Here is an 18241-nt window from a genome sequence, read left to right as displayed (position 1 = left end):
AACTAGGAGGTGGACGCTTGAGTTTGGGCGCAATGATAATCCTATATGACCCCATCAAAGGTAGATTTAGTCAATTTCAACATTACCCCCTTGATAACATTTTAAGAAATCATTTTATTGAGGTTTGTGCACCAATCCATTAATTAATCCATTCACACAATGAATATTCGAAAAGGAAATAGATATTTATTCAAAAAGAAATATAGTTTTATTAAAAATGATTAACAAAGAATATGTTCTTATTAAAAACATCTTTCAACAAATTTGACGTGAACTATTTTTACATGGACGCTTGGCTTTGTCTTGATGGTCATCAGGATTGCTGTCAGGCTTGACCCTCTTGGCTCTAACAACTGGCTCTTTGAATTCTGCTGGTCCGTCTGGATACCCTAAGGTACGTTTGTTCCAAGTTTCTCAATGAGGTGTACTAATTTTTCAGTCAAAGGCTCGGGGGGGAAGAAAGCTTTGTGCTGAGGTAAAGATAACTCTATAGGTACGTCATACTGTTCTGGGATCAGATTAGGATGGTAAAAAGATGTTTCTTCTAAACCAATCAGACAGACATAGTAGGATCCTTTGGTTCTTAGAACAGGGGGATCAGTCATCCACCAAGGGCACCTAAAACTGATATGATAGGCAAGGCGAGAGTCTAACCATTTGCTCCAAGCTTTGACTGAGTTGTAACGTACTAACAAGTTTCTCTTGGAAAAATGCTCTGGCCTATACTCGAGGTTTGAGGGAACATCTACGATTTTGAGACGATCACAAAGCCACATATAGAATAAGTAGGGGTTTCCTTTGAAGTTTTCCCGTTTACCCTTTTTTATGGCATCTAGACCTGAAAAAGTTTCAGCTAAGATGAGGGGTACTGGGTTGGATTTCCTTAAGAGTTGAGAGACTATATCTATGAAGGACTCAGGGATAGTTTGGCCATCACTATTAGAGGCCAGTATGTATTGGGCTAGGATTCCTAAGCATAATCGATAGTCTCTAGTAGCTCGCCAGGCTTGGGGTTTTACATTGATAGGATGACTACGGGAGCGATACGGGCCCAGTAAAGGTACTAAATCCAATCTTCCGTTATGAACTAAGGCCTTGGCTTCTTCCTTAGAAATGTTTAGTCCTGTGGTGAGTTCACCAGAATATCCGGTCTTCAATGAGGGCCTGACTAGAGGTCCTGAAGTGGATATCCTCATAATGCCACAATAATCCTCGTGAGTGGGGCACAAGTGCATATACCCCATATGGAATATATGAAGATAGGGGTTCCACCGCTTAGCCATAGCATGTAAAAGGTTCCAGTCTATCTCAAACTCATTGAAGTAAAGAGCACTCCTCAACATGAATCTTCCAAAATTGATCCTCTCTACAGGGTGCATCCCTAAGACGGTTGTTTTGACTAACTGATCGATTGGGTTATCGCCTGCGACTAGCATCCTGGTTTGACACAAAATGGTATTTTAGTACTCTTTCAAAGTCCATGTAAAATGTCAATATTCTTTTTATTTAGAAAATATTTTCCTTTCAGAAAATCTTATTCTTATGGAAAACATTTTTTGTAAAATATTTTTTCTTGGAGAACATTTTTTCTAGAGAACACCCTTTTTTTTTTTTGAAAATATTATTTTCTGGAAAATATTGTCCTCCTGTAAACTATTTGTCTTCTTTTGAAAATTTGATCTCCATTTTCAATTTAAATGGCCCGGCCCACTATGATTATTGGATCGGGATGGACTGGGTCATTATTGTAAAAGAGTGGATTTTTTATTGGGTCGGTGCACCCATTTTAATTTTCAAAAATGACATTTTTGATCCTTGAGGACGATCATACACTCTGATCCACCATTCACATCACTCACATACATTCATCAATCAACAGGTTCCATTCAATAAACAACCCGGGAACACCCACGATAAGTTCGAGTTGTGACCTACTGGGAAGGTTTCTAGACTCTATGCTTACTACGTATAATGCATTTTTATCTGGCCACTCTTGCCCAAGCACACCTATATACCTTTCGATACGTGATGACTTGGTTTGATATACCATATAGGTGATAATCTAAAATCTCAATTCACTTCTTTGAAGTTAAAAACAACCAGTTTGATCTCCAGTTGAGAGGTGGCACACAATGCTGAGCAATGGCCCACTTAAATACCTCTCGTCTAGAATAGACGTAGTCTATCCCCCTCGTACAGTAGGGTACAGCGGGGCAAGATCTTGCTTAGGCACCGATTTTGACCAAGAAGTGCAATTGATATACTTAGATTATCTTTTACATACCTATGGGTACGAGTCAAGAGTTGTAGCTTTCGTAAATGGTTTGACATCCCACGAGGGGACCGACCACGTACTAGTACTACGATGGCAATCGGGACATGTGACTGTGTGGCTTACAATAGGTCAAAGGCTCAGTTCGCTCCAGCCTGGGTGCACCAATATACCTCTCAGAAGCACCTGATCAGACGGTATTGATGCCCCAGTTTGATATACCCTAAGGTATATGACTGAAGTTGTGGTTTTCATGAATGACGTCGCATCTCCCAAGAGACCGGGCCACGCACTAGTGCCACGTTGGCTATATGGGACGTGTAAGTGGGTAAAACGGTAAACGTGCATGTGGTGTGTGCAAAACAGGGTGGGGTGTGCCCGGGGCCTTTTTCAAACAGATGGGCCTGATCATACTATCATAACATGGATTTCATGGAAATATTAATCAAGATATTACGAAAACAAATCACATCGAAATTAAAATCAAAGCAATAAAATCACATGTATCAATCATGGCATGTTGAATATACAGTCAATGGGGATAACATAGAGACTAATAATCACAAACAAATACCCAATTTTTTAATCCGTATTGTTTTGGGTGACCCGAAATAATTTAGATTTTCCAAGGATGTTAAATTGAAAATAGAATGATTTTTGAGGATGGGGAGATTTTTTTTTTAGGTTTAAATATGTTGGCTTAAAAACTTGAATTTGTCAAAAGACAATTTAACAATGTAGGCTTAAAAAATATCAACTTACTAATTAATGGTTGATGGAAAAACTACATCTGCCAACTAAGAGATACTAACCACCAGATTTAAGTTTAAAATGTTGGCTAAAAACTTGTACCATGCACAAATAAGTTGACCCAAAACTTGAAGGATGAATATTCCCAAAGCTCATGGCCACAGCCAATGCCAAATTCTAAATTTTTATGGTGAAAATCAATCTTCCAAGATCACCAGTGTAGAATCTTAGTGGGATTAGCAAGGACAATTTTTTGGTTAGGATTCTGGGAAAGCCCTCTTACAAGTAAAAGGAAGGGTATCTATCCTTTTTATGGTCTTGACCCCATTTTTTTTCCTCCATACAACTATGGTAACAATGATGTCATCTCATAGTGGGTTTGCTTGCTGTACTTCAAATTCATTCTGTTAACAGCAGTTGTGTAGATGTTGGCTTATAGTTGTAAACAAAAGTGTAAGGCTCTACTTTTTTTCGTGTTCATTCTTGGTTGCTTTTGATGATACATTGATCAAGATCAATGATTTACGTTTTTTTTTTTTTTGCAAAACTAGATTTTGGGTTGGACAACGAAAATCAACACTGACCAAATACTTCTTGAGAGAGGAAGAGAGAGAGAGAGAGATGCGTTCCTCTCTCTTACTGTTTTTTTTCTTACTGGTTTATGGTTTCTTCCATTGGGGAAGAAGACGATGTGCAGATTAAAAAAAAACAATTTATTTTGGCACACCAAAAATATCATCATGTATTGGTGGTGTAAACAAAAGAAAACATCAACTTATTCATGGCACACCATGCGCATCAGCACATTACTGCTGTTGACAGAACCTTAAAATTTTTTTTTTTTTTAACCTTTTTTATTTCCTTCTTGTTGTCAATGGACAACATTACTTTCCTAAAAAAAATTATTTTATTTGAAAAAAACTGATTACACACTTTTTTTTTTTTAAAACTAAGAAAACAAAACGACGTCTAAGGATCAACCGCACGCACCCTAAAAAATAAAAAAAACCTACACACGTAATAAAAAACCAAAGGTCATGGTCCAACAATCATTGTACTATCTTCAATAAAATCAACCATTTCGAAATCCTTCGTTATTTAGGATCACCCTAAACAAACCTCGTTTAAACCACAAAGATAATATTTGATAGAACCATAAGAATAATATGCCAAAATATCCGATATTCAAAGTCCAAACGCACAATCAATAATCGAACAATAAAAGATAAACAAACAAATAAACAAACAACATAAACTCAACTAAAAAAAAAAAAAAATAAAATAAAATAAAATAAAATAAAAAATAAAAACTAGGTCAATATGGCAATGTTCCCATACTTGGGGTTTTTCAAGTCTGATCCTCAATGTCCCCAGTGGAGTCACCACTAAAAGCGCCATCGATCCACGGGGTGCGCGGATCCGCTTTTGACCCTTGAGGTTTGGGAGTCGCCACTTAGTTATTACGGTCTAGGAACCGATCAATGACTCTAAATGGATAAAGAACTAATATAGAACAAAAAAAAAACTGAATTCGGGGATCATGTTACGGGGTAGGAAAGTGTTAGGCACCAACCCCGCCCGGCCAAAGCCGGTCTCTACTAATTTCTCAAATAAGTTACATTGCTAAAAAAACCTAGATAATAAAAAAATAAGAAATTATACATTTTCGATAGCAAAGACCTTGTTCCCTCAGATCAGATAAAAATTGCTTTTTGTACCGTACTCCTTGCTTCGTTCTGTCTCCGGATTCGATTTCTTATCTCCGAGGCAAGGCATCTCATTTTTTTCGATCTGGATTCTTCGAGTTTGTTATGGATTTTGGGGTGTTTTTGAAGGGCTTTTAGGTATTTTTTAGGCTAAAATCGAAGAAGGGATGTTAGGTAAGGAGTTGGGGCTCCAAAACTAGGGTTTATGGGAGGCTAGGGGGGCTTTTAGACCTACTTCTCTTAGGATTTATGATTTGATCCGAAAATAGGGTGTGAGGACCCCTATTTATAGATTTTTTTAAGGGTTGATTTAGATAGAGTTAGTGTTTAATTAGAGTTCTTTTAGTTAGAGTTGTATTTTAGTTAGAATTATTTTAGGTTGAATTGTATTTTAATTAGAATAATTTTAGGTAGAGTTGTATTTTAGTTAGAACTCTATTAAATAGAGTTATTATTTAATTAGAACTCTATTAGGGTTTTTGACTTTTGGTTTTATTTGATTGACTTTTAATATTTTGACTTTAGTCTTAATTGATTGACTTTTAATTTTGACTTTAGTCTTACTTGATTGACTTTAATACCTTCACTTTAGTCTTGTTTGATTGACTTTAAATTTTTGGAGAACCCCCCTTTATTATATCTTTAATTCTTTGGACCCCCAAATGAGGGGTCCTTAAAGAAATATCTCACGAACCCTCAATAATTTTTCATGAGAACCCGATTGATCGATTTTTTTATTCAAAATAAATTAATTTCATTAATGTTTCACTTTAATTATTTAATATTTTATTTATTAATTTCGAAATTTTTAATTATGAAAATTGTGAAATTACCGTTTTACCCATGGAGAGGACTTTTCGCGTTGTAAGTCGGTTTTTAATGTTCTACAATGTTTTAGAATCGATTTTTCGTAAGGAATTCAATGGAAATATTAGTTTGTGTCATTTATGAATTTTTTTGTGTGAAATGGTCATGAACTTTATGAGGGGCATTTTCGTAATTTTATCGAATTCTGTTTGGTTTCGATTTATTGTTTTATGTATTCGAAAGGGTTTTCCTAATCATAACATAGGCTCTAGGGTTGTTTTGATGTTAGGGGTATTTTGATAATTTGATCAATTTTTAGTGATTTTTATCGTGAAGTTTTTTTTTGGGTCTGCAAGATGATGATTTCTATGTTTCTAGAGTTGTATTTTCCTAGCGTAGCGTGGTTTCTAAGGTTTTGTCAGTTCGAGATACCTCATCCGGATTTCTGAAACATTTCTGGTAACAAAATAAAGCAATGGAAATAACATCCATCATTGGGAATCATTGCGATTGGGTTGACGAGTTGATTAATCAGGCGGATGCAAAAATGGGGTGTCTACACCACCTAATTCCTTACATAACATATTCTTTTAATCAATCACCACACCCCCTCATCTCACCTGACACTTAATGAAATTCTTTCAATCAAACACCACATCATTTCACATCACCAAACACTCAGTCCAAATGGGTTAGGGGTGGATTCAACCCATTTGATTAAAAAAATTATCAATTTACCCCAATTCCACAAATACCCTCATCTCAACTCCAAATTTCACCCCTCTCACCCTCAAATCTCATGCCATTTTCTACTCTTCTACTTTTTCACCCCGTCCTACCCTCAAAAGTAACCTTCAAACCCTATAAATACCCCTTCTCACTTCCTAAAAAAGGGTACAATTCTCAGTCAAAAAGAAAAAAGAATGGCATGGGTGAAAAAGAAAAAGAAGAGAAGAAGAAAAAAAGAAAAAGAAAAGGGAAGGCACAACCCTCAAGGTAGGGTGAACATAAGCATTGCATCTCCCCTTTTCTCTCATCTCCCTTCTCCACTTCCCTCTTTTACTTCACCCCTCACCTCTTTAATTTTTCTTTTAGAAAGACTCTTAGGATGTGATGCTTCCCCTCCCTATCTCCGATAGATTGAACTTTGGTTTGGTTGAAAGTATATGGGTTATAACTACCTTCAAAACAAAATCGTTTTAAGTCCTTCAACTCGTTTTGAGGTAATTGGTATTTGAGTCCTTCTCAACCCATGGAAATGGACCCACAACCATTAGCCACCACTTTTCCAAAAAAAATATATGTAGTTCTCAAGGTTAGATGTTTATAAGAATCATCTCTTTTAATGAGATGATCCTATAATCTGAGCCGAAAATAAATCATTTCTTAGGGTACAAGTTGTCAATTAATGAACTCTTTTATGTTATTTATTATGAAATGACTAAGGTTTTCGAGTTTACTACCAATGGGTGGATAAAAAGGGGTGCTTAACACTTTTCTTCTTTTTTAACCAAATTTTTTACCTAGATCTTAGGTGGATCGGTATCTTATCTGTCTAAGAGTTATTAAACGTCAAAATGATAATTTTTCTAAAAAAATATATTCTGGGTGACCATTCACACCCTTTTACAAAAATTAATGGTGATGACTCCAAACCTTCAAAGAAGTAATATTCAAAAATCGAAAATCACACATCTACAACTGGCAACTCCATTGGGGAAGTTATGTTGAACCCTTACGTCAACTCGGTCATTTTGGAAAAAAATAAAAGATTTTTATTTGCTAACTAACGTTATTTGTTGTTTGTGTTTTTTTTTTCTTTTCTTATTTACATGTTCAAGTTGTAATGTTTATGTACACTTCTTCTATCACTATGCGCTTATAAGAGGGTCAAAAAAAAAAAAAAAAAAGAATGCATGAGCACTTGCGAGCATAGCCCATTGCATAAACCACCTCACCCTAAAAAATATCAAGTCTTGGTGCTTAGTAGTTCTACGGCTTGAGATCGTTATTTCAAGTGTTAGGGATGAACACATCAAGTCCAATCACCAACTTACGACGTGTATACTCCAATATGCATTTAGGTTTGAAGATCGGATAATCGTAAATCCACCTATTACCGCATGCATATGCCCAACTAGATGCGCTAAGATGCATGTTATAAACGAATGCATAAACCCCCAATTGCGAGTTTTATTTATTTTTGAAGTCTCGAAACCCAAGTTGTAAGCCCACGGAGGCAAGTTGTATAGACCTAGGTGTGTTTTTTCCTTTATTTATTCCCTTACGTAAGAGGGGAAAATCCTTTTTTTTTGTTGTGCATATTATTAAAAAGAAAAAAAATGTATTTTCTTCTTAGGTCAAGCCAAAAACAAGAGGCAATCTTAATAACTTTATCTTGGATCTTTTTTTGTTTTGAATTTTAAGGCCTAAAAATACTTAAATGAATGATTTTTATCATTTAGGGCTAAAAGCGCCCTCGATCCGCTTTTGATTTTTGAGGTTTGGGAGTCGCCACCTAGTTATTATGGTCTAGGAACCAAATATTGACTTTACCAATAGATAAGATAATGATCTGCACAGAGAATAGGACCAGAGATTAAGTTACGGGGTTGGAAGATGTTAAGCACCAACCCCACCCGACGAATGTTGGTCTTTACTTTTCCCAAATAATACTACATTGCTTAATAGACATAAAAATAATATAAAAAAATAATAAAAATAATTACCTAGCGGATTACGATGGTTCCCTCAGTACTGGCAAAAAGTGTCCTTATATGAGTTTCCTTACTATTCCTCCATTACTGGATCTATTTCTGATCTCCAAGTTGAAGTATTTTTTTTCTAGATCTGAGTGTTTTATGACTTTTTTAAGGGATTTATTGGTGTTTTTGAAGAGTTTTTTTTTTTTGAGGGGGGGGTTTGAGTAAAAGTTGGGGCTTAGATGATAGGTAGGGAGTTAGGACTTTAAAATTAAGGTTTGGAGAAAGTTAGAGAGACTTTTTGATCTATTTTTTCTAGGGTTTATTTTGACTTACGCAATTAGGTTGTGGAGACTCTATATTTATAGAGTTTTTTGGAAGAATTAAGGTTTGACTAGGTCTCCTTTTAGATAAGGTGAATTAGAGTTTTGACTTAAGTCTTATTTAATTGACTAGGTTTTTTTAGATTAGGGTTTTAATTAGGGTTTTGACTTAAGTCTTATGAGATTAACTTGGACTTTTAAATTAGATTTTTAATCTTTCGTATAATGAAAGAATATATTTTTAATTTTTGGAGAACCCCCCTTAATTATATTTTAATTTTTTAGGCCCCCAAATAGAAGGGTCTTTTAATAAATATCAGGGGGCTCCATTTAAATAAGTGGGCAACCATCAACAATTTTGCCTAAGGGCCTGATTGATTAATTTTCTTAGTTCAGATTTTTAAATTAATTTTATTAAGGTTTCACTTTATGTTAATTAATATTTTATTTATTAATGTAGAAATTTTAAATTGTTAAAATTGGAAAATTATCATTTTGTCCCCGAAGAGAACTTTTGCGTTTCAAGTTGTTTTTTAATGTTCTAGGATGTTTTGGAATCGATTCTTCGTATGGAATTCGATGGGATTATCGATTTGTGTTACTTATGAAATTTTTGACGTGAAATGATTGTGAACCCTATGAGTGGTATTTTAGTAATTTTATCAAATTTGGTGAAAATTGGCAAAATGATTTATTTGGTTTCACTTTTTTATTTTATGTGTTCGAATGGATTTTCCTAAGCATAAGGAGGGCTCTAAGGATGTTTTGAGGTTAGGGTATTTTGATAATTTAATCATTTTTTTTAGTGATTTTTATCATAAAACTTTTTTTTGTGTGCAAAATGACGATTTCTATATTTTTGGGGTTATATTTTTCTAGCGTAGCATGGGTTTTACAATTTTGTTAGTTTGAGATACTTCATCTGAATTTTTGAAATATATCTAGTAACAAATAAAGCATTGGAATAATCATCCATCATTGGGAATCGTCGCGATCGGGTTGATGAGTTGATTAATCAGGTGAATGTAAAAATGAGGTGTCTACAACTGCCCCTCTTTAGCAAATAGTTGAAGCAAACTAGATAGTAAATCCATTTTGGTAGATAGTACGATATCCAAATGCCAAAGCTAGTGACAGTTCATTTTGTAGCCTGATTTAGCAATTCGTCGAGGCGTTCGGATCCTTGAGGATAAAACTTTCCCCAAACTAAAAAAAATTATCAGGTTTTCAAGCGCGGGCTCTCACTGATGATGTCAGATTCTTGAATTTTAGAAAATTTTCCCTGGCTAATGTAAAAGTGCACGTGTGTGCAATGGTGTGATGCTTACTGAGTATTCTATCGGATCATTGAGAATAAACTTTCATCGATTAAAAAAGAATGTCAGGTCCTAGAGATCTTCTCTTACTGATAATGATGATTCAAATTGAAATGCACATACGTAATGAAGACAATCACACAATATTGAATTATGGTAAGTTTGAATAACAAGATAGGTGAAGTAAAAACTTTATTAAATCCTATCAAAATTCTTTTTTAGAGTTCGAAAAAATTTGAATTTTAATTATCGGATTCTAGCTAAAGTTTACAAGAACTTAAACAATCTTGTTAATCCAATTTATGATTCAAAAAGTTGGAGTTTCGTTTCTCGGATCCAAACTTAGGTTTGTAAGCATTTTAAAAAACCTACTCATTCTATGATTTAAAAAGTTGGAGTCTCGTTTCTCGGACTCGAACTTAGGTTTGTATGTACTTCAAAAAATCTACTTATTCTATGATTCAAAAAATTGGAGTCTCGTTTCTCAGACTTGAACTTAGGTTTGTAGGTACTTCAAAAAACCTACTTATTCCATGATTCAAAAAGTTGGAGTCTCATTTCTCGGACTCGAACTTAGGTTTGTAGGTATTTCAAAAAACTTACTCATTCTATGATTCAAAAAGTTGGAGTCTCATTTTTCTAGCGTGGCGTGGTTTCTACAATTATGTTAGTTTGAGATACCACATTTTAATTTTTGAAACATATCTAGTAACAAATAAAGCATTGGAATAATCATCCATCGTTGGGAATTGTGACGATCGGGTTAATTAATCAGGTGAATGCAAAAATGAGGTGTCTACAGATGCCCCTCTTTGGCAGAGGGTTGAAGCAAACTAGATAGCAAATCCATTTTGGTAATAGTACGATATCTAAATGCCAAAGCTAGTGACAGTTCATTTTGCAGTTTGATTTAGCAATTCGTCTAGCCGTTCGGATCCTTGAGAGTAAAACTTTCCCCAAAGTAAAAAAATTATTAAGTCTTCAAGCGCGGGTTCTTACTGACGATGTCAGATTCTTGAATTTTAGAAAATTTTTCCTGGCTAATGTAAAAGTGCACGTATTTGCAATGGTGTGATGCTTACTGAATATTCTATCAGATTATTGAGAATAAACTCTCATCGATTAAAAAAAAACATCAAGTCCTAGAGATCTTCTCTTAGTATCAATGATGATACAAATTGAAATGCACATATGCAATGAAGACAATTACACAATATTGAATTATGGTAAGTTTGAATAACGAGATAGGTAAAGTAAAAATTTTATTAAATCCTATCAAAATTCTTTTTTAGAGTCTGAAAAAAATTGAATCTTAATTATCGGACTTTAGCTAGAGTTTACAGGAACTTAAACAATCTTGTTAATTCATTCTATGATTCAAAAAGTTGGAGTCTCGTTTCTCGGACTCAAATTTAGGTTTGTAGGCACTTCAAAAAACCTACTCATTCTATGATTTAAAAAGTTAGAGTCTCGTTTCTCGGACTCGAACTTAGGTTTGTAAGTACTTCAAAAAACCTACTTATTCTATGATTCAAAGAATTGGAGTTTCGTTTCTCGGACTCAAACTTAGGTTTGTAGGTATTTCAAAAAACCTACTCATTCTATGATTCAAAAAGTTGGAGTCTCATTCTTTTAGCGTAGCATGGTTTCTACAATTTTGATAGTTTGAGATATCTCATCTGAATTTTTGAAACATATCTAGTAACAAATAAAGCATTGAAATAATAATTTATCATTGGGAATCGTCGCGATCGAATTGATGAGTTGATTAATCAAGTGAATGCAAAAATGAGGTGTCTACAGATACCCCTCTTTGGCAGAGGTGTTCGGATCCTTGAGCGTAAACTCTCCATGAACTAAAAGAAAATGTCAGGTCCTTGAACGTGAGTTCTCACTGCAGTGTCAGATCCTTGAATTTTAAAAAAATTCTCCTTGACTGATATTACAACTGTGCAAGTGTGTGACTTAAAACTTAAGATAAATTTCAAAGAGTTTAAGTTGGAACTGAGTAAAATCTGAGCATAATTTGAGCATAATCTGAGCATAAACTGAGCATAGACTGAGCATAAACTGAGCATAACTGAGCATAAATTGATTATAATTTCGAGAAAACCCTCGATGGTAACTGAGCAAAATCCAAGATGACCCTTGGCGGCAACTGAGCAAAATCCAAGATAACCCTTGGCGGCAACTGAGCAAAAATCCAAGATGACCTTTGGTGGTAACTGAGCAAAATCCAAGATAATCCTTGGCGGCATCTAAGCAAAATCCAAGTTAACCCTTGGCGGCAACTGAGCAAAATCCAAGTTAACCTTGATGGCAACTGAGCAAAATCCAAGATAACCCTTGGCGGCAACTGAGCAAAATCCAAGATAACCCTTGGCGGCATCGGAGCAAAATCCAAGATTACCCTTGGCGGCAACTGAGCAAAATCCAAGATAACCTTTGGCGGCATCTGAGCAAAATCCAAGATTACCCTTGGCGGCAACTGAGCAGAATCCAAGATAACCCTTGGTGGCAACTGAGCAAAATCCAAGATTACCCTTGGCGGCAACTAAGAAAAATCCAAGATAACCCTTGGCGGCATCGGAGTAAAATCCAAGATTACCCTTGGCGGCAACTGAGCAAAATCCAAGATAACCCTTGGCGGCATCGGAGCAAAATCCAAGATTACCCTTGGCGGCAACTGAGCAAAATCCAAGATAACCCTTGGCGGCAACTGAGCAAAATCCAAGATAACCATTCGCGGTAACTGAGCAAAAGCCAAGATAACCCTTGGCGGCATCTGAGTAAAACTGGCAAAGGAATGAAGGAATTTGAGAAAGAATGAATGAATTTGGAGAAGACTAATTAGAATGAATCGGAGAACGAATAAATTTGGAAGATAATAAATCAGGAAGAGAAATGATCGATTCCAAGAATGATTGGATCTGGAAAAGAATCTGGGGAATGAAAAAATGCCATATCTCCTATGTGAGATCCAAAATGCTTTTATTTGAACCTCAAGGATTTATCCAAAAGTTTTATGAATTTAAAACCTGAGTTTTTATTTCTTTTGAACCTCAAGAGTTTTTCGAAAAACTATTATCAAGAGGGTAACCTTAAGTTTGGGGTTCTCATTATCTTTGAGGATTAACATTGCTCAAAAACAAAATGTCCCTAGTTTGACAATGAACATGGCCTTGAAAATAATTGAACACATCATAAAAAAATGCTCCTAGTATAGGGGGAAAAGTTACATTAAAGAAGAAAGAAAATGCCCATTGTATGAAGGTTTGAAATATTTGATTACCACAAGCGCAACAAAGACTCAACTTTTAATTTTGATTAATTTTATTGAAGGGTTTAAGTCAGGCTCCAGAGAACAAAATTATTTCCTTTCGAGACTCATCATAGAATTCACCCTTCTCTCCCTTGGTTCACTTGGGAAGTAAGAATTTTCAGATCGATCGTAGACGAGATACTTGTGGCTTCTGAATCTATGCCTGGTTTAAGCTAAGTATTGAACTTGATTATTCGAATTTCTGATGTTTCAGCTCGAACTGCTCTCAGCTTGGGATTTTCTTCTATTTTTCTTTGTTGCTCTAACTTTTGCCTAGATTGCCTTTTCAGGTTTTCAATCTATCGAGCTTGCTCTAGCTTTTGCCTAGATCTCCCTTTCAGGTTTTCGATCTAGCGAGCTTTTTTTTTTCTTGGCTCTGATTGTTGCCAAAGTTGTCCTTTCAGATTTTCAACCGTCCGAGCTTGCCTTAATTTTTGTCTAAGTCGCCCTTTTTCGAATTTTCAACTTAACAGGCTTTATCATTTTTTTATCTTTTTCTTCTCCTCTGAACTTCTAGAGTTACTGTCTGATCATGCTTTGCTATCTTCCTTGACTTTTATAGGTAAGCTTAGGACTGGGTATAAAAAAAAGGGATTTTGAGGCTCAAAAACCTGAATGCCTCTTGTGTGGCATTTCTTTTACTTTGCCTTAAATTTTCTTTCCCATTTTGAAGATATTTTTCTTTTCTTTTGAATTTTTTTCTTGATTTTTTATTGTGTGGGGAAAATAGATTTTTTTTATTTTGATGTGGCCGGGCCTGAAGTAACTTCTCAGGTTGCCTACGTACCCCAGAATTTTGGGATCAGACCAAAACGTAGTTCGAATTTTCCCTCCCCTAGGTTAGGTGATCGGGCTGAGAAAGAAGAAATGCATAATTTTTATTTTTGAAAAGACTGCGAAAGGGTTGAGAAAGGGTATGTTGAACTAGGTAACTGGGTAATACGAGGATTGATTCGACCAAAGATGGCCTCCTTAAATGTAGTACCGTTTGATTTGGTCAAGGTTGGTTGGTTCTGGTAATTCGATTCCATCATAATCTTGAAGCCTGATAGCTTTTCCTGGTAGTATTTCCTTGATGATGAATGGACCTCCCCAATTTGGTTTGAACTTCCCTCTAGGGTCGAAGATAGGTGTCCAATTCTCTTCGAGTACTAAATCCCCGACTTGTAAGTGACGGGCCCTGATCTTTTTGTCAAACGCACGGGCAACTCTTCTTTGATAAGCTTGCACGTGATACAACGCTCTTAGTCATTTTTCTTCGATCAAATTCAATTCTTCATACCGTTGGCGAACCCAATCTGCTTCTGACAACTGACTTTCTAACAAGACCTTGAGAGACGGAATTTCCATTTAAATTGGCAAGACTGCTTCCATGCCATACACTAAGGAGTAGGGAGTAGCTCCAGTAGAGGATCGAATTGTAGTTCGATATGCCCATAGTGCAAATGGTAGTTTTTCTGACCAATCTCGATGTGATTGACACATTTTTCTGATGATAGTCTTGAGATTCTTATTAGCTGCTTCGACTGCTCCATTAGTCTGAGGACGGTAAAGAGTTAATGTGATGTCGAATCTTGAACTTTGAACACGGAGGAATGACCTAAGCTTTGAAGTATGACCCATCATCAGAGATCAGTTCAAAAGGTACTCTCATATCGACTGATAATATGTGATTTGCAACTCAAGATGTATTGAGGATAACACTTATACATTTTATAACATCTCTATCGATATTTTCATCTGATCGGACGAATATCTATTCCATGTTGAATAACACCTAAGCTTGTACCTAACATATCCTCATCAGACTACGTGAACAAGTCTTTTGAAATTTCTGAGTAAATTCATTATCCCCTCGTGTTCCTTTAGGGATAGGATGATTTCTATTTGAATCTCTTTAGGAATTATTTTTCGTTCCGAGGTCAATGACCTGTGCTTTCTCGATTAAAAGTTGAGCCCGACTCTTATCTTCTTGCTCAGGAATGAAATCTATCCTTGAAGTCAAATTAGTAGTTAATTCGTTAATGCGCTTGAGGTATTCAAAAATTTCCTTTATTCAAATGGGGCGACAGACGTCGTTCTAGACTTGGCAAATGAACTCGACTCATAGAAAAGAGTAGACTCAATCTAAAGAAAACATGACATTGAAAAATTGGACTCGAGCTAACTCAAATAACTCATGAAAACTCAAGACAACTAACCACAATGGGCTTGATTAGGACTGAGGACTGAGACATTGCCTACAACCAACAGAATTGAGACACGGTGATCTTCAAGGAACAACTGGGCGGTATTGAGAAATTCTGAGGTTATTTCTAACTGTTGACTTGGTACTAACGTTTGTTCTAACTGATCGGACTTACAACCCTAGCTAGACGATGGACGATTGAGCTTAGGTACAATGATAACCCTTAAATCTCATTGACGGTGAATTTAACCAGTTTCAGTGTCACCCCCTTGATAACATTTTAAACAAACCCTGAGATTTTATTGAATTCAATTCATCAAACAATTCATCCATTCAATGATTATTCAGAAGGAAAATAATTTTATTACACTCTTGAAAATTATTTAAAAATTATATTTTTTATTGAATAATAATTTTCACAATTCTAATTATTTTTTGCAATCATTTTCTTTTTAGAAAAATATATTTTAGTAATTTTTCAAAATCCATGCAAAAAAGAAAATTCCCAAGGTTCATGCAAAAATATATCTTTTGTAAAATCGTTTTTCCTTCCTTTTTTTTCTTTTGAAAAATATTTTTTCTGTAAAACACTTTTCTTTGGAAAAATATTTTCTTTTGGAGACCAAATTTTTTTAAAAAAACAAATGGATTGAAGCCCGAATTCACCAAAAATTTTGAATACCATTTTGATTTGAATGGTTCGACCCATCATGATTGTTGGATTGAGATGGACTGGGTCATTATGAAAATAGATTTTTTATTGGGTTGGTGCACCCATTTTAATCAGGTAAAAGAAAAACTTTAATCCTTGAGGATAACCATACATTCATCATTCACAAAGTCTCATAAGGTTCCATTCAATAAACAACCCGGGAACACTCACGATAAGTTCGAGTCGTGACCTACAGGGAAGGTTTCTAGACTCTAAGCTTACTACGTGCAATGCATTTTTATCTGGCCACCCTTGCCCAAGCACACCTATATACCTTTCGATACGTGGTAACTTGGTTTGATATACCGTATAGGTGATAATTTAAAACCTCAACTCACTTCTCTGAAGTAAAAAATAGCCAGTTTGATCTCCAGTTGAGAAGTGGCGCACGATGCTGAGCAATAGCCCACTTAAATACCTCTCGTCTAGAATAGACGTAGTCTATCCCCCTCGTACAGTAGGGTACAGCGGGGCAAGATCTCGCTTAGGCACTGGTTTTTACCAAGAAGTGCAATTGATATACTTAGATTATCTTTTACATACCTATGGGTACGAGTTAAGAGTTGTAGCTTTCATAAATGGTTTGGCATCCCATGAGGGGACCGACAACGTACTAGTACTACGTTGGCAATCGGGACATGTGACTGTGTGGCTCACAATAGGTCAAAGGCACAGGTCGCTCCAGCCTGGGTGCATCAATATACCTCTCAGAATCACCTAATCAAAGGTATTGATGCCCCAGTTTGATATACCCTAAGGTACGTGACTGGAGTTGTGGTTTTCATGAATGACATCGCATCTCCGAAGAGACCGGGCCACGCACTAGTGCCACGTTGGCTATATGGGACGTGTAAGTGGGTAAAACAGTAAACGTGCATGTGGTTTGTGCAAAGCAGGGTGGGGTGTGCCCGGAGCCTTTTTCAAACAAAATGGGCCCATGGACCCAATCAATCCAATCATTATAACATGAGTTCCATGAATATTTAATCGAAATAAACACTATCCCAATCACATGAATACTTAATCAAGATCAAACCCATTCAAATCACATGATTAAAGATAAGCATATTAAGCATATATCCATGTTAGAAGCAAGCATTTAATCCAACATTATTTCCTTATGTATTCCAATCAAGGGTTATTCCGGATGGCCCAAAATAATTAAAAATTTCAAAGCATATTGAATTGAGGATGACTGGATATTCGTTAGGATGGAGATTTTAAAATCAAATACCCTTTTATTTTTTTTAAATAAAAACAAAATCCTAATAAAAAATTAGCCAACAAGTGGATCGTTGTTGACAAACCATCTTTTACTAGTGTCACCCCAATTTCCATGTAAATCATTAAGGTGACATTAGAACAATTGGTGTGTCAAAATAACAAATCACTCCTTGACAAAGAGGGTTGCCACTAGTCTTTCACAATAATTAAAACAACATTGAAGTATATTAGCAACCCATTATTAGTTTATAACCCACCAATTCTTTTGAACATAAATAATTATTAAATGTCAATTGGTGTGTTAACATAAAGGTGTGTCCATAAAAGATCGAGACAAATTGAATAATCATAATTTTCTTAATTAAGCGAAAATCACACAAGAATATGCTTATTTAACCATGGCTTCCCGTTTAAACAATTGGTTTTAATCCCCGAAAATTTAAATAATTTTCCGAAAATGTCAACCCCAAAACCTCCCTCTTTGAGTGATCCCGAAATCGAACCAACACTCAATGGATTACAATTTTGATATTCGAGTTCAGCGACACAACGAGTCCAATCAAAGGAATTTTTTTTTATAAAAAAACTCACACTTCTAGCGAAATCCGAAGTTCGCACACCAATAACTAGCAAAAATCTGTTTTCAACATTCTACCAAGCTCGAATTTGCAAAACCAACAAGATAAAATAAGCAGTACAACGGTCCCACTTTTCAATCCTCCTTTAGAATGGTAAACAGTCTCAAAAAATTTCAATTGGAATCGCCCCCTCCTCAGATGGATCATGGGCAACAACTTTGATCTCCAAAAACAATAATCGATGAAATCTAAATTCTACAAAACCCCATAAACATCAACGACCGTTCTGGGAAAAGCAAAAAAAACTCCACCAAGTTCAGATCGGGGAAGAAAAACTCGAA

Source organism: Akebia trifoliata, chromosome 4 (genome assembly GCF_017979445.1).
Source record: "Akebia trifoliata isolate Shusen 1 chromosome 4, ASM1797944v1, whole genome shotgun sequence".
NCBI classification, from domain to species: domain Eukaryota; kingdom Viridiplantae; phylum Streptophyta; class Magnoliopsida; order Ranunculales; family Lardizabalaceae; genus Akebia; species Akebia trifoliata.
The sequence above is the reverse complement of the archived record's forward strand: the minus strand, read 5'-3'. Positions refer to the sequence as shown.